Here is a 19,009-nt window from a genome sequence, read left to right on the forward strand (position 1 = left end):
GAATTTGATATATATTTATTACATTTAAGTATTATATGAAATTTAATAAAATTGAAAAAAACCATAAAGTGACACATGAATATATTTTAATCTAATTTACCACAAAATCACATGTGTCATAATGCATAAGAGGATGACAAATGACAAAATTATTTTCATTTATTAAGGAGGATATGAATATAAAGTTCAACGCCTCTTGAACTATTTAATGGAAAATGAAACTTTTTAACCATTAAACATGTTATAAGTTGGATTATCTATAAATCTTATAAAGCTAACATTTTTCCGTGAACTCCATGCATTTGAAACTCTCAAGACCATTTTTTTTAACCTAATACATTTGAAACTCCCAAGACTATTCAACTTATACAAATTAATTTATGATTAATTGAAGTATTATGATTTGTAACTCTTAAAACTCTTCAAATCATGCTATTTAATTGATGAGTTAAATAAAATATTTAGCATAGCTATATAAGAAATTTATAGATTACATATTGCATGTATGTCAACACAAAATGATATATTATATTTATAGGGTTTGAAGAGTTATATGAGTGGTTCCATGGATGTAAGAAAGCAATTGCAACTTTTACAAATATAAATTAATGTAAACTCGAATTTGGTGCAGGTAAAGTTTTAGATATTAGCAAAGGTTCAAATTTAGGTATGTTTGTAAATGTATACTTGGGATCATTTTTTAAGTTTATGTGTTATGCATCTTTCTATACTCATAGGATAATGAAGTGGAATTGATAATTACTTCTCAAGAGCTTTTGGTAAATCAATCATCAAGCTATTTATAAGTTAGAGCAATTAACTTTGTTAACATATATGTATCTTTATGTTGTCTCTCTCTCTTTTTATGTTAAGAAAATATATTTTATGTATAAGAGAACATTAATCAACATGTATTTTATGCTATGTATATACTAAGTTAGTTTCTATCGCTTATTTTGTAAATAACATTGATGAAGTTTTTTATAATTGATTTTGATGAAAGGAGTTTACAATTATTATTCTAAATTGTTGGTGATAAAGATGAATTAGAACGAATGAGTTTTAATATGATATGACTCTGTTGTTGAAAATCAATAATTATGTGTGTTATAAAAATGAATTTTTTAAGTTCTACCAAAATTTATATGGATGTATCCAATTTTAAATGTTTTTATAGTAATAAAAATAAATTATCTTATTACATTTGTCAATTTCCTTTTTTCTATTCATTCTTTATCGTAAAGGAAAAGTAAAATAAATAAAATATTAATATTTTCATTAGAAAGTTTTAGTGATCAAAATGTACCTCAAGTATAACACTCCTCCTCCCCTAACTCACTCTTAACATATTGTTTTTTAAGATTTGTCGCAGTACATAACAATTACTATAATTTTGAAATTCAAATTACCATTTTATTTGGATAGTTCATTCTTTTCCATTGTTTCATAGCTTTAAGAAAAAAAAATAAAATTATAATAAAAAAAGTATGATAGATTTGTTTAAATATAATAATGAAAACTTTCAAATAAGTAGTTTTTAATCAGTAAAAAGTAATAATTGTTTAAAATAACGTAAAACTAAATAATATATTATATTATATTAATAAATTATTGTTATTTGAAATAATAATAATAATAATAATAATAATAATAATAAGATAGGGAATAAAAAAATATTCAAATAAATTATTTATAAATTAGCTAACAATAAGTATAGTTTAAAATAATTTTAAATCAAAATTTTAAATTAGTTAAAATAAGTATAGTTTAAAATAATTTTAAATCAAAAACTTAATTCAGTTTGATTTTAACACAATTTTTTATATATTTCTTATCGTATACTTAAAATTATTATAATATTAGTTACAACTTAGTATAAAAATTATTATTTCAATGTACTTATAATATTGTTTTTATAACATATAATTGTTAATATTTATATTACATTATTGGGCACAAATCAAGAGTTTAAAACTTCAACCACAACGTACTCAATTGTTTTTTTATTTAAATGTGATTATGATTTCAAATTTAATGTAATTTGCCTCTATATTTTCCACCACATTCAAAAGTTTTTTAAACTTATGGATATTAATGTGTAATGTTTTTTTATTTTCCACTTATTTATTATACACATTATAGCTATATTAATAATATATATGTAAGTTTTGATTAAAAAAATCATATGTTTGAAAAAATTTGTGATTCAAAATGAAAGAGTTGAAAAAAATAAGTTTTATCGTATTAATGGTTATTTCAACACAAATTTTTTATAACAATGTTTCTATATATCAAATGTATGTTGATCTTTAAATATTCATTTTGAATGAATTATAAGTGTTTAATAAGTTTTGTTTAATGTAAATGTTATAATGTTGTAGTGTTTTTATTTTATTAAAAGCCGTAGTCTTTTCATACTACTCGTTATTTGTTTTATATATACAAACCGACATACGTTTTATATATAATTTCACAACTTAAAACGTTTTATAAACTCATAAAAAATTGTAGTATTTATTTTTTCATACTAATTTGATTTTTTATATCTAGGAATCAATATATGTTTGATATATAATTCGCACAACATAAAACAATGTATAAAACTATTAATTAATAGAGAAAATAACTAATAATATAAATTTATTAAAATTAATAAAACTAATATGTTAACTATAGAGTTTGTTTTGCTATTGATATTGGTTTTACATGTATAAATATGAAATCATATTTTTTTAAAAGCTATTATTTTAATTAAATAATTATATTCACACGCAACGCGCGAGATTCGACTAGTATACTTATATTCCATCGAACTTTATAGGATTTAATGCATTATATAGTATTTTTTATAGAGTTGAATTTATGTAGAATGATGCATCAATGTAAATAACGGACAGATTAAACAAAAGTTATCGATAAAGGTTTCATTTAACTCTCAAGAGTTTGTGTGCTTTGTTATTTATAACATAAAATAAAAGGCATATTTGTCCACGGTATAATATACTACTGATTAACCTCCTAGGCTCTCGGTTCATGATTTACGTAATGAAATGCATGGTTAAGAGCATATGGTATGGGCAATTTAAAGTGGTGTTATAACAAGAAACAACAAGATGAGGGGGTGTTGTTTATTGTGTTATAACACCATGTTAAGAGGAGAGAGATAGAGAGAGATAATTTGGCAGCCAATAGATGATCACGTTTCTTCTTGTCATGGAGATAACAAAAAGCACCACAACAAGATGCAATAAGAAGAGGGCGGTGTTTTTGATGTTATAACGGCGTTATGGGCTGTCAATTCAGCCACAACAAAAAATAACACGCCCCACACCGTATGATCTAAACAAAGTCTAGACAACTTTTACGTAGAATTGGTGATTGATGTTAGCAATTAATGTTCCTGTTCTTTTAATTTGTCCTTTGATTCTTGTGTTGGTTGGCCTAATCGTCATAAGGGATTTCATTTTTGTTGGTATTTGTAATTTAATGAAAACAAGATAAGTTGCATATCCAAGATATTAAAGTCAAACAAGATACGCTGCATATACAATATATTAAAGTCTAATTAGTATTGTCTCTCTTTTCGTTAGAAACAACGTGCAAGTTATTGATAATTGGCAATTTTCTATGACCGTCTTTTCTAATTGTTGCAAATTGCAATTTTATTGAATTGGCACACATACTAAGTGTTTAACAAAATTAACCAGTAGCTAAAAGTTGATAACTTGTAGTTAATAGCTATAACTTTTATTTATATAAAAATGTTTGATAAAAGCTAAGCGGTTATAGCGGTCAAAAATATAATAGCGGTCACCAGCCGCTATTTGAAATCGCGGTTCTCGCGGCGGTATAGCGGTAATATAGCATTTTTTATATTATTTAGAATTTATATATATTGAAGTATTAAACAGTAAATCATACTTTAAAGTTCAACGTAATCCAGTTAATTTGTTAATCAGTAAATCATAATTACATATCATATTTAGTTGATCATACTTCACATATCATAATTAGTAAATCATACTTCATAAACCAGTTATCAATGCCCCAGTTAGTCATACTTCAACACAGTCAACAAGAAAACATATGCACTACTTACTATTTTATCATACTTTAACACAATTACAGTTATCAAATGAAATGATTACGTAATTTGATAGTTAATCATAATGTAGTACTTGAAGTTTTCGACACAATTAGCAAGACAACACATACATGGTTTCAATGGAAGTCATGACAGTCACAAAATTACAATTTTATTCAATAGAATGACACAAAAGGTTTGGTTTGGGCTAAGAACAAACAATTTTATTCAATGGAATGATACAAAAAAATGTTTTTTTATGTAAAATAGGCCAAAAATGGAATTTATTCATATACGATTATAGCGCCGCTATAGCGGTGACCATAATCGCGGTAAATTGCGGTGCTAATAGCGTCACCGCTATTCTAAACCGCTATTTTAAAATAACATTTTCTTACTTCCGCTAACCGCTATAGCACCACTATTGAATACATAAGACAAAAGTAATTATTAATTTTTTAATGTATAAATTAGTTAAAAACTAAAAGTTAAAAGCTCTCAAAAACTACTTGAAGTAGCTTTTTCATTCAATTTTTTTTTGAAATAAAAGCTAAAAGGTTATTGCCAAAGCTTTTTTTTTTTTGTTTTAAAAAAAAAACTAAAAGTTAAAAACTCATAATTGCTCTATGTCAAACACGTTCTTAAACATGTTGATGAATGTGCCAAACTTTTGGACTGTTTAGCCCACATTACTGATCTGACTTTTTCCTCACAATGTTATACATGATCGTGGTTAATTGGTACTTCTAGTTTGTTTATTGTGGTCGTTTGCTACTTCTAGTTCGTTCGTTGTGGTCAATATCAATGTGATTAAGCAAAAGATTATGTGATCTTGATGTCGAAAAATTCAAATGAAACTATTTTATCCCTCATAAAGTTAATTGTTTTGTTAGGAGAGCTCTGTAAGATAATAGATTGTTTCATTCATAAATAGTGATGCTAAACCTCATATAAATAGGGTTACATAAGAGATCTAATGTAAACCCTAAAAGGTTTGGGCCTAAACCCTAATTACTAACATACTTCCGCAGTTTGATCGATCGGAGACGAATAAACTAGAAAAATAAAAAAAAAAAACATAAATGAAGACAGTGACAACGGCGGTGACAGAGCTATAACGATGACATCTAACAACTGCTTGTCGAATAAGGAGAGAGAAGAAGCGACGGACAACCGCAATTCTTTTGTATAAGAAGAGATGAGCGGCGGCGGCAATAACGATCATGCAACCGGTGGCAGAGGGATCCGGAGAAAGGTAGCGAAAAAGAAAGAGGGCTTGAGCTGCGGCGGACGGAGCCAATACTGACGAGATCGACGACTGCAATGTTGATAGAGAAAGAAAAGATTGCAGATTAGAAGAAGTGGCCAGCCCAGGAGGAGGCAAAAGTAGACAAGGCAGTATAAGAAGCCGATGAAAGGGCTTTAGTTTGGTGTCATCCACCTATTTTATTATTTAGGCGGAGAAGAGTAGATACAGAAAAATAAGGAACATAATGACGGCACCTCTAACGACTATTAGAGAAGGTTGTCGGAGGTGGACGGCGGCGGATACGGGCTGTGGTCAGAAATAAGGTGTTAACCTAGAGCTCTGATACCATGTAAGATAATAGATTGTTTCATTCATAAATAGTGAAGTTAAACCTCATATAAATAGGATTACATAAGAGACGTAATGTAAACCCTAAAGATCTTAGGTCTAAACCCTAATCACTAACAAGCCCAAATGATAGTGGCGCAAATAGGATTCAAATTCATAAATGTACAATGCACGTGACAAGGCTAATGAATTGAAAAAAGTTGGTTAGCAAGTTTGGTTGTCACTAATATCGTACAAGACAAGTATAACTTCGATATCAAATATTTAATCGTATTTAAAAATCTCAATTAGGGGGTGTTTGGATAGGGAAAAAATAGGTTGCTTATTGCTTATTTCTTAATCCCACCGCAATAAGCAAATTTAAGTGTTTGGATAGGAGTCTTTAAAAATCAGCTTATTGCGGTAGTAATAAGCAAAATAAGCTGATTTTAATAAGCAGGGGGGGGGGGGGGAATGCTTATTGCTTATTAGTCATTTTAGTCATATAAGTTGTTTTCTTTTGCCAAACACGTAAATGCTTATTGCTTATTGCTTATTCACACCCCAATAAGCTAATCCAAACACATTTTAAAAAAAATGCTTATTCTCACCACAATAAGCAAATAAGCAATAAGCTAATAAGCTAATAAGCTAAAAACTATTTATCCAAACACCCCCTTAGTCAATGTTCTACGGTGTTCAAGACGTGATTTCAATCAACAATTGTTAATATTATTTTTGTTATTTTTAGGGTTTGACTTTTTCTATTTCCTTTTAGCTTTTTTTTTCTCATTTTTCATATTTTACCTTTTATTATTTTGTTAACATAAATGATTATAACCTTAGTGTACTTTTTGATATCTATAATAAAAAAATTTGTTTGTTTACCATATCATTGATATAATTTATAGTGATTTAGTTTAATTGAAAATTTATAGTAATTTTTATCTAATAATTATAAGAGTGTGTATTTAAAAAATTACTAAAGGTGTCCATCTAAAAAATATAAAACAATCTCTATATATTTTCTAAATCAAAGGTTGTTCATGGACACGGTAGGCTTGGTCCAGACGGTAAACGGTGGGTGATAAGGACGATCGTCCAGGGCACATCGTTGTGGGTATTATAAGTTATCAAAGCATGTAAAACAAAAAATTTTAACACTTAAGTTCACATGCAACATCTATGTTTTCTCTAATTGATAGCAACAAACTATGAAGTTCACGAACCCTAAAGGAACTCTATGAGAATCGAAATTCATGAATTTAGGGTTTACATACCTTTAAATTTATTATAGCGAATAAATCTTTGATCCTTTATTTTGTGTCTTTAGACAACAAGCATAAAAAAAATGATACCTCTAATGTCTCACACCCAAAACCCTAGAAACCCTAGAATGAAGATGAGGAAGAGGAGAGTGATAGGAATTTCGTTCCCAAGCTTGTATCTAAAGTTATGAACAAAATTTGTTGACAAATCCAAATTTGAATTAATTAAATAATAGATTTAATCTTAATCCAAATCATTTTCTTATCTGCATCCAGAAGGCTTCTAGAAACCCTATGAATGAAGCCAAAACCATCCATATTATGGATGGTATTAGCATTGCTTCTTTTGTTCAACTATTAAACAATTTTTTTTTTTTTTACATTTGGTGCACATCATATCTAACTCCAATTAATCTAAAATTAATTTCAGATTAATTTTAATTAATAATGAATTAATTATTATTGATTTATCATTAATTTATCAATTAATAAATCAATTATTTAACTAGTGATCTCATGTTAATTTATTAATCAAATAACAATTAACAAATTAATTATTTATTTCCAATTAAGATATTAATCACATAATAAATTAAGAGATCATTTTTTTCTCTCTCCTAATATCATTTCTAGCTATTTTTGATTATGAGGGCAACTCAAAAAGGACTAAGCTTCTATTTGTAAGTTTATACCAATTTAGTTATAAGCTTAGACACCTTAATCCAACAGTCTCCTACTTGGATAAGTCTATAACTACAATTACAAGTATAACCAAACAACAAAGAGTGTTTTTCAAAGCCACTACCAAACTCTGATTGAAAACAATTGTCAGCCATAAGATAAGTGATTAGTTATTCATTCATTCTTCAAGATACCACATGAACAAAGTCATGGATTAAATGATCAACATCATGTTCATTTGTTTGTTTCTTAGTCTCCGATTTAATGATCAAATTTAGAATACAAAAGCGAACACATCAATTTAGGCCCAGGCCTAGTTCTTAGTGATCAACTCAAATCACCAAGGGGCCCAAATATATCATTTTTCCTTATTCTGGCAAAAGGAATGAATTATATTGACTATATAGTCATACCTTTTACTCACCAAATCATACATGGAATAACCATTTATAACATCCAGTTACGAGATACGTTTAAGTAAACCAAAGCGCAACTGATTTGTAAAATGTGAGTTATATATCTCTACTTTAAGAATAATAGATATTATCATCTTAGAATTACTTGCGGTTGAATCCATGAAGTAATTTGTAATCATGGGTTTATCCAATACATAAAATCTTCATTCCCAAGTACTCATGAATTTTGCAGCAATCCCCATGCAATGTCTAATCTTAATCATCAAACTATTCATGATAGTCTTAATTCACTACTTACTTCCAAATATATAAATGATTGTGGAATTTTGAATAAAAAAAATATTCAGGAAGTAAAACATGAAAAGTGAAACACAATAATAAATTAATCAACTATGACACCAAACACTTTGATTATAAATAAATCCCTATTATTTAATCACCATAGCAATTACAAATTTATTTATTGTAGATTGTTCCGTGCAATGAATTAACTACTTAAATTAAGTAACATCAGTCATGTCATGTTATAAACACACATACTATGTCTCTTTATAGCCTTTCCTTGACTAGACATTACTCCAATGATGGTCATTTCACAATTCCTAATTCTCATTGCTATCTAAGATGTAGTGGAATTTTTTCTTTACATGCATTAACCTTCTGAGATATAAAGGTTCTAAATAGAGATGGCAAAAAAACCCGTACCCGATGGGTACCCGAAACCCTAACCCGAGTTGACCGGGTAAATCCCCGAGTTGACCGGGGATGGGGATGGGGATGGGTATTACCCGAATACAAAAGGTGGGGATGGGGATGGGGATGGTTCTACATGTCGGGTACTCATACCCGTACCCGAAGCCGGCCCCGATGGGTACCCGATATATATAGTGTTACTTATGTTTTTATTTTTAATAATGCATAGGCAAATGTTCAGTAGACAAAGTAAGGTTTTTTAATAATCAAACGTATAGTTTTGGGAAGACTTTTAATGTCTTTTTTTTTTTTTGCAAAAAATGATTTAATTTATAACCTTGAATGTTATTATTCGTGTTTGAAGACATTCAGTGATTATAGTATTTTATATTAGTTCTGTTAGTTTTTGTTTTGTTGGTTAATATATAATTATGAGTTATTTTTCATAAAAGTTCAAAAATTTGTAATGGGGAAAATCCCCAATTACCCATTGGGGATGGGGATGGGGATAGATTTCTAATCCCCGATGGGGATGAGGTCGGGTATGGGGATCGGGATCGAGATTCGGGTATGGGGATGGGGAACACAAAACCCGGTATACTCGTACCCATTGCCATCCCTAGTTCTAAAGTCATAGAAACCGAGCCTTCGATATTACACAGTGTTCCACTAGAACTTGTTACTCAGAACAATTTCGTGGTTTGAAGTCTCAAATTCAAGGCAAACTCCTTGAACACTTCTCTTTCATTAAATTTTCCAACTCATATATAGATTTTATAACCAACTCTTATTATGGAAACATTTCCATATGCTCATCTCCCTTTATGGAATCATTTCCATATTCCCATATGACCATCAATTATGATCGAGAATCATCTTAATCCAAAACGTGTCACTATGGTCCTTTCAAAACAATACTGATACTTCCAAATGTCCACAAGCAACCAATCATCAATACACCTCATAATGTTCTTGACAGTTTGCTTAATAACTCTAGTCACTTAAAAATCTAGTCCATTTTCTCACAATTCTTAGTGCATTTGAAAATTTTAAATAAGCGAATACTATAACATATGTAATTGAACCTATATCTAGAGCATATGGGACTCGACTCATTATATCATATATAAGGATTTGATATATGTTTAATCTTTTGCTATAATACTTCCATATAGAATCATCTATGTTGAAACATTTCAACTCTTTATTCATATATGATTTTGACTAAGTTCTATTAAACTATATGGTCTAAACCTTTAGATTCATTATGAACTATGAGTTCCTACTCCCTTAAGTCCACCATTGTGAAACAGTTCCCTAACTTTTGAAATTTACAAACTAGAGACATTGTTCCCTATGAATGGTATTGTTAGCATTCAATATCAACATAACAATTATGCTCCCACTGTTGGATTAGGTGTTTAACCCAAAACTATAATTGGTATGTACTTGATTTGATTGTATCATGGTCCTTTTGGGTTGCCTTCACTCATGCAACTTGACATTATGACTGGTGGAGAAAGAGTAGGATTTATTATTTGAAATAATAAATTGGTACTCAAAAATGATTTTATTAATATATCATAAGATTAATATATTATTTGGAGATCATATTACTAATTGGTGTTTAATCAGAAATTAATTTGATATTAATTTTGGGATGAAAGGGACTGATTAATAACTGAAGGGTTAATCAATGATAGTTGTAGAATTGTGCTATTGGACTCCTTAATTAGGAGTGGACGAAATAATATAGGGAGGCCCTATAGATTTCGTCCAAGGCCTCATAACTAAGAGTCCATGGGCTGCTTAAGCCTTAAGCAGGAATTAGGGTTTCCTCCAGAAACCCTAGCAACCCACAACTTTATAAAGACCCCTAAGCACTTGGAATTTCTGCCAATGCTTAGATCTATTTGCATGTTCGATAGAGAAAAACTTAGATCAAAAGAAATTAGGGTTCCATGATCACATAGCAATGTAGATATGCTCAAAACCCATCAGTGGTACCGGAGCCTAGGATGTTATTCAATTGAATTGATGCAAGAGTGAACCGTCCAAAGAACAACAAAACAATTTTTTGTTGTCTGGAGGCTGAACTCGACGAGTTGACTCGTCACTTGCCTAAAATTTTGATTTTCATATTTAGTCTTGATTAGGATAATTACCTTATTTCGTTTTTAAAGCCTAAAATCAAATTTTCTGAAAGATTACATTATATCCTTATCAAAATTAATAGATTTGGTTAAATTTGGATAATAATAAGATTATTTTGATTTTAGATTTAACCTAATATTTTGAAAAGTTTTAAAATACATCATTGGGTTTTATAATTTAAAATTTGATTAAAAGGTTTTAATTTTGAAATCTTAAATTTTAGAACCTTGGTATTTTTGAATAGTTTAAAAAATACACTCTCATGGATTTTATTAATTAAGTGTTTAATTAAAAGAGAATTGATAAGTCCATATATGGTTTAAATTTAACTGAATTAAAAGTTTAATTTATTAAAAGATTAAACCATTTAGTATTTTAAAAGGTTAAAATACATCCTTATACTATATAAAATAAGGATGAGCATAACCATATACCTGCCTATTTTAGCTGGAACCGGAACCGCTCCCGTAACCGGCGGTTCATAAGTTATTGGAACCGGAACCGCATACACCGGTTCCTAGAAAATCATACTCCCGGAACCATCGGAACCGGTTCCTGTTCCGGGTACCCAGTTTCTTAAATATAAAATTTTTTAATTATAAATTATAGATTACATGGCATGGATATTAACGTTTACAAACATCCGAATTAGAAATGTTATGAATATAAAACAATTATAAAAACTTGATCTTTTACATAACCACCTATTAAACTTTAAAAACACTTCTCACAATTAAAAAACGTCATAGAAAACAATTGCCATCAAGTGAAATTTAATAAGTAGAGATGACAAAAATGACAAATTACGAACAATAAACATAAAACAACAACATGAAAACAACACATCAAAAACATCATAGCCTTGAATTGGATTCATTGATCTTGTCGACTCATCTGTCGAGAACAGTATACTGCATGGATATAACATAAGATTTAGTATGTGATTGTTAAGATTCCTGTAAAGGTAAATAGAAGAACACCATCAGAAGTTAACGAATATAACATTAGATTTATCAATCAGATACTAATATAAACCCTCAAAAATGCTTGACTATTTGTTAGTTAAATCAATTCAAACTGAACGAATATAAGATTAGATTTAGTATGTGATTCACAAATCATTTTGTTGAGATTACAATATCTCATAGATTGGAACATTGGAACGGTTCATTTGAAAAGTAAAAAAAAATATAGAAATTGGATATTCTGACATGACTTCTTGGATGAAAAGATAAACTAATGTTAGATTTAATACAAAAATCAATTGCCAATTTGACATACCATCACTAGTGAGACACTAGAATCTGTCCACTAGAAAACAGATAACAAACCAATTCATAAACCAAATAATTTAAAGATTAACATCATATTAACGAACCTGCTGTATCTTCATTCTGGGTACACGCATATGCCTAGTTAACTTTTAATAAGCCGCCCAAACATGTAATTATAAGTTGTCAAAGCCAATTTGTAATGACTGATAACAAGAATAGAATATATTTTTATAATGACTAATAAAAATAATAGAACATAAAGTATAATCGAGGTTTCTATGTACAAATACCTTCCATTAAGTGTCATAATAGCAAGACAACGAAACACCAATCAAAGCAAACCGCAAAGGCACAAACCCATATGATGACTGAAATCAAAAAAATAGTCAACCATCCAAAATCAAGTAAAGATGAGTATATATTTAACTAATATCTAAATATCAATATGTATCTCACCAAGTAACCTACTGGTCTGTTGGTGTTCCAAGCAACCTGCATAATGTCATCCTTGAGAGTGCACCTGCACCTGCTCTTGGATCGATTCACCTGCTAACCAGTTTCATCATCATGCATTGGAGACTTGGATAATCAACCATATGTTAATTCGGTAGATCCTGCATACATCAAACATATTTAATTTGTGATTAAGAGTGAATCAAGATTCACAGATGGAAATAAAAAAAAATTAACAGATGGAAATCAAGATTCAGCCTAAAGACTCGACAAATTAACAAAAAGATCAAAACTAACAGTTTAATAATCTAATCGAGATTCATAGATGGAGGTTGAACAACCTAAGAAATCGATAATCGAGATATCCAATTTCACAGTCAACAGATACAATCATATTTTAGAGTTATGATTGAGAATCTAACCTTGAAGATGAGAGAGACGAGGAAGACGAGGGAGAGCATAAATATGGATGATCAGAGCGATATGGTCCACCTTGAAGTGTCGACTGAAGTGTCGATTGAGAGACATAGAGACGAGGGAGACAAGTGAATTTCAATTTCTGGAACAGATTGATGTGCCGACTGAAGCTTCGATTGAAGCTTGGAGATTGAAGTGCAAACTGAACCTTTGATTGAAGCTTGGATTGAACAGAATGATGACTGGAGTCTGGAGCGATTGAAGCTTCGATTAACTAAAGGATGGTTTGAGAGGGGAGAGAGGAGAGTGACGAGAAGAGAAGACGACGTTTTTTTTGGAATGAAAATCATAAACCCTAAAAACGAATCAGGTCTAAGGTAATCGGTATAAGTTCTTTACCCTAATTCTTTAATACAAATGCACCAAAATATAAAAATTAAATATATTTGTTTTATAAAAAGGCGGGTACCCGTCGGTACCGGTTCCGGGTACCCGGTATTGGAACTGGAACCGACAGTTATCCAGCGGGTATCGGTTTTGTAAAAATGAGAATTGGAACCGAAACCGCTTAAGGCGGTTCCTAGACTTTAGGAATAGGAACCAAAACTGCCTAAGGCAGTTCCAGTTGCAGAACCAACAGTTTTGAGGCGGTTCTGGTTCCGAAAATAGGTACCCGCTTCCACTGCTCATCCCTAATATAAAATTAAAAGTCTAATATATATATATATATATATATATATATATATATATATATATATATATATATATATATATATAAGAAAAGTCAGTCTTACCGTTAGTATATAAAATTAAAAGTCTAACCCTAACTCAAAATGGCTTAGATCCAACTCCAAAAGCCATCAAAACTTTAAGAAAAACCAAGGGGTCATAGATCGGGTCTCTAGGGACCGCTTGGTCATGTAAAGTTCCTATCTTTACTTCCATGCATAAACTACTTGGCTCAAAAGGCCAAAAAGATGGTCCACAAGTTGCATAGGACTTCCATGGCCATAAAGTTGGCACATTTATGCCATGAAGTCCCCTAAAGACCCTAGATCTGGAAGGTTTGCCCACATGGGACGTCCAAGTCGCAAAGACCAACATTATTGGACCAAAATATGGAGAAAACATCCTAAAACTAGATCTAAATATACTATAGACAAGATAGGAGCTTTATACCTTAGATGAGCCAGAAATGAAGCTCAACTTCTGGATCTACTCTCCTCTTACACATTCTTGCTCCTTCAAAATCACAAAGAATGCATAAAAATGGCTCAAAACACTCAAAACTGAATCAGGGTTTTGTGGCTAGGGTTTGGGACAATGGAGGCTATATATTAGGCTAACTTACGGGGGTTAAGGTGTTTAAAAAGGGTGCAAAACCCTGAAAATTAGGGTTTCATTCTTCCATTCCTACTTGTCGAGTTGAGGCTTCTTAACTAGTCTAGTAGACTTCTTAACCTGTGTCCTAATCCATCTCTACTCAAGGAGTTTGGGGCTTCCACCTCGTCGAGTTGAGGCTTCGTCCTCGAAGTCTGTTGCATCCGGAAATAGCTCTAGGTAGTGCTCCCTCATCTCATCCTTCGGCTCCCATGACCATTCTGAGCCCTTGCGGTGCTGCCACTGCACCTTCACTAACTTTACCCTCTTGTTCTTCAGATCCTTCATCTTCCTATCGAGGATGTCTACTAGTCTCTCGATGTAATTCAGGCTGCCATCCACCTGAATATCCTCTAAAGGCACCACTGCGGAGTCATCTACTAAGCACTTCCGCAGTTGGGAGACATGAAAGGTGTTGTGAATCTAACTAAGCTCGGCTGGAAGATCTAGTCGATACGCAACCCAGCCCACCCGGGCTAATACCCTAAACGGACCAATGTATATGGGGCCCAACTTGCCCAGCTTCCTAAACCAGATGACACATTTCCAAGGCGACACCTTCAGGAGGACCATATCTCCTACCTGAAACTCCAGGTCTAATCGAGTGTGTCGGCATAGCTCTTTTGCTGACTCTGGGCTGTCTACAGTGTACTCCGGACCTGCTGGATCTTCTCCGTGGTCTTGAGCACCACCTCAGTGCTCCCCATGACGCTCCATCCAACCTCACCCCATCATATCGGGGTTCTGTACTTCCTCCCATAAAGCATCTCGAAGGGAGGACGGTAGACGCTTCCGTGGTAGCTATTATTATAGGAAAACTCTGCAAAGGGATGGTAGGTATCCCAACTACCACCAAAGTCAAGAACGCACACCCGCAACATATCCTCCAAGGTCTGGATGGTCCGCTCGCTCTAACCATCCGTATGCGGATGAAAAGCTGCGCTAAAGAGCAGGCAAGTACCTAACTTGTCATGAAATTTCGTCCATAATCTGGAAGTAAACCGTACATCTCGGTCAGAAATCACGAAAACTGGCACCCCGTGTCGAGCTACTAGTTTTCTGATGTAGATGTCAGCCAGCTTCTCGGACGAAATGCTCTCCTGATTCGGAATGAAATGGGCACTCTTGGTCAACCGATCCACGATGACCCAAATTGAATCCACTCCCCGTGCGGTCCTGGGAAGCTTTGTGATGAAATCAATAGTAATATCCTCCCATTTCCATACAGGGATATCCAACGACTACGTCTTGCCGTTAGGTGTTTGGTGTTCGGCCTTGACCTTCATGCAGGTCAAGCAGCTCTCGACATACCAAGCTACATCCCTCTTCATGCAAGGCCACTAGTAATCAAGATGAAGATCTCTATACATCTTCGTCGCCCCATGATGGATGGAAAATCTGGATTTGTGCGCCTCCTCCATCAGGATTTGGCGCACACCGCCCGCGTATGGAACCCAGACTCTGCGATGGAGTGTCAACAGCCAACGGCTATCATAGTCGAAGGAGGAAATCTGTCTCACGATATGCTCACTCTTCTAGTGTTCGTCCTTCATAGCCTCCTACTAAGCCTCCTAGATCTGCTCCAAAAGCGGAGTCACTACTGTCATCCTTAGGCAGATGTATCTGATCGAGGCAGAGAATGCCTTGCAACTAAGTGCATCGGCCACAACGTTGGCCTTCCCTGAGTGGTAGAGGATCTCACAATCATAATCCTTCACCACGTCCAACTATCGCCGCTGCCTCATGTTCAGATTTGGTTGGTGCATCAGACACCTAAGGCTCTTGTGGTCCGTGTAAATGGTATAACGGACCCCATAGAGGTAGTGTGACCAAATCTTGAGGGCAAAAACAACCACACCCAACTCTAGGTCGTGCGTTGGTTAATTCGCCTCGTGAGGCTTCAGCTGCCTTGAGGCGTAGGTGATGATGTGCTCCCTCTGCATCAACATTGCACCCAAACCCGAGATGGATGCATCACAGTACACTACAAAATCCCCAACGCCCTCTGACAGGGCTAAGATCGGCGCCTCACAGGACCTCTGCCTCAAAGTCTCGTACGCTGCCTGCTACTCAAGCCCCCAACGAAAGACAATAGCCTTCTTTGTTAGCCGGGCCAGGGGTACCGCTATCTTGGAGAAATCCTGAATGAATCTCCAATAATAGCCTGGTAACCCGAGGAAATTTCGACTCTCAGATGGAGAGTTTGGAACCTCCCATCTCATCACGGCCTCCACTTTTGCCAGATTGACCAGAATATCATTCTGGTTGACAAGGTGCCCCAGAAACTGCACCTCGCATAACCAGAACTCATACTTGGAGAACTTGGCATACAAGATCTCCCTCCTCAAGGTATCCAACACCTCCCGCAGGTGCTCCTCGTGTTGCTCCTGCGTCTTGGAGTAAACCAATATGTCATCGATAGAGACTATCAAAAACTGATCCAACATTGGTCTACATATGCGGTTCATGAGGTCTATGAACGCGGCAGGGGCATTGGTGAGCCCAAAGGGCATCACCACGAACTCGTAATGACTGTAGCGAGTTCGGAAAGCAGTCTTCTATACATCCTCATCTCTTACTCTCATCTGGTGATAGCCTTAACGCAAATCGATCTTGGAAAACAAAGATGCCCCCTTGAAGCTGGTTGAAGAGATCGTCAACCCTCGGGAGTGGGTAACGGTTCTTCATCGTTACCTTGTTCAACTCCCGGTAGTCTATACACATCCAATGTGACCCCGTCCTTGTAATGCCCCAATTCTCGAATACCAATTTATGGTTATAAATTCTGATGAATTCAAGATCTACTCGACGAGTTGGTTGCCTAACTCATTGAGTAGCAACGGGTTTGGACCACATTTTTAAGTGACCAACTCACCGAGTCGGAAGAGTGACTCGACGAGTTGGAGGTGGAGGGTGAAACCCTAATTTCCGGGGTTCGACACCCTATTTAAGGGATCTTTAGCCTCCCTTAGTTCTTTTGTAGCCTCTTGAGAGTCCAAAAATCCTAATTCGTGTGTGTGCTCCATAATAGTGTAAATTTCAAGCTTGGAAAGAAGACCTTGATGAAAGAAACTTGAAGATCAACAAGTTGGAGGCAAGAATGTTTGTGGGTCTAAAGTCTATCTCAGCTAGCTTCATTTGAGGTATCAATTCCTGATCTTAGCCTCATTCCTTTCTAGATCTCTTTGGATGAAGTTAGGGCTTCTTGACTTGGTTATGAAGCTATTCTTGGGTATAAGCTTAGATCTGAAGTTGTAACTTCAGATCTGAACTCTCTTTGATTTGTAAATCCATAAAGCTATCAGCATTGGCAAGCATGAACCCCTCATAAGTGTAAAACCCCATTTCAAGATTGGTTTTGGCATTTTGAGTCATTAGAGCCTTGTATGCACGTAAAGTTTGCAACTTTACGTGATAAGCATGCCTTGGGAACTTGGATCTGCAGTATGGAGCCTTAGCATGGCTTAAAAAGCATCTGTATGGATGAAGGACTGAAGGGACTCAGTGAGTCACATGGTAGACTCGACGAGTCATATGAAGATGGTCATGAACTCGACGGGTTGGATGAATTACTCGGTGAGTCAGATGAAGATTGCCTTCGGCTCGGCGAGTGGCATGGTGACTCGACGAGTTGGCAAGTTATGCCAGAAACTTGGTGAGTAGCTGAGGGTATTCGATGAATTAAGGTCAACATGGACTGTTGACCAAGATAGTTGACTTTGACTTTGACTAAGGGTTGACCGTTTTGACTTTTGAGGATAATTTGTACGCATATATTTATGAATGGGATCATTGATGGTTATATGTGTTGGAGTTTGGGGCAGTGTTTCGGGAGCATGATTTCGTGGTTCAAGGCATTGCAAGGTGAGTTATCCTGACTATACTAAGGGGTCCAAGGCACCAAGGCCGGCCTATTGGATTTGATACCCTAGTAGTTATTGATATGTTGGGATTGAGTTAGTGATGTATGCCAATTGATTTGCTAGTCGGGTAGATCTGTAGGATTACTTGTGATACTGTATGATTATATGTATGTGCATTAGTTATGTTATATGTTGACATGTTATGTGGGATGGGTTGAGGTTGTACTGCTCCGTGCGGTAGCCAACAAACCCTAGAGTTTTCTAGACATGAGTTGAGGGTCGGACAAGGCATGCCAGACTCATACTGAGGACTCGGGAGCATTCCAGATAGGAGTTGAGGGCTGGGTAGGGCATGCCAGACTCGTACTGTGGGCTTGGTGGCGATCCAGATGTGAGCTGTGTAACCGGAAGGCAATCCAGACTCACACTGTGGGCCCAGAGGTAATCCAGTCTGTAAAGTTGTGGACCCATTGCATGTTGTTCAGTTTGTTATGTTATGATATTGCTGATATTGTTGTGGATTGTATGTGTATCGGTATTTTGGGGGTAACTCACTAAGCTTTCGGGCTTACAATTTCAGTACATTGTTTCAGGTTCAGCGGATGGCCACAGGTAGGCGAAGGCATGACCGTACACTTCCTCGATTGACGATTTTGATTTCTAGGAACTCTGATGTATATACTATTTTGAAAACAAGCCGTAATAATTAAATGGTTTCAAATGATTTAAAAAGTTTTAAATTTTGTTTGA

At 34.2% G+C, this 19,009-nt stretch overlaps 1 long non-coding RNA gene across 6 annotated transcripts; it reads right to left on the reverse strand.

Moving 5' to 3' along the window:
* Positions 1-11,522: 11,522 nt before the first annotated feature.
* LOC145053037 (uncharacterized) lies at positions 11,523-13,392 on the reverse strand. Of its 6 annotated transcripts, none has more exons than XR_013684333.1 (4): positions 13,022-13,392; positions 12,603-12,760; positions 12,437-12,514; positions 11,523-12,349 (listed from the first exon to the last, which is right to left on the reverse strand). It is a non-coding gene; the product is annotated as an uncharacterized LOC145053037 (long non-coding RNA). The 6 variants fall into 6 exon arrangements; XR_013684332.1 differs by having other exon boundaries at positions 11,523-11,783; positions 12,251-12,349; positions 12,437-12,760; XR_013684330.1 differs by having other exon boundaries at positions 11,523-12,514.
* Between the last annotated feature and the right edge of the window lie 5,617 nt (positions 13,393-19,009).

This window comes from Lactuca serriola, chromosome 5 (genome assembly GCF_051521515.1).
Source record: "Lactuca serriola cultivar US96UC23 chromosome 5, Lser_US96UC23_V15, whole genome shotgun sequence".
NCBI lineage: Eukaryota > Viridiplantae > Streptophyta > Magnoliopsida > Asterales > Asteraceae > Lactuca > Lactuca serriola.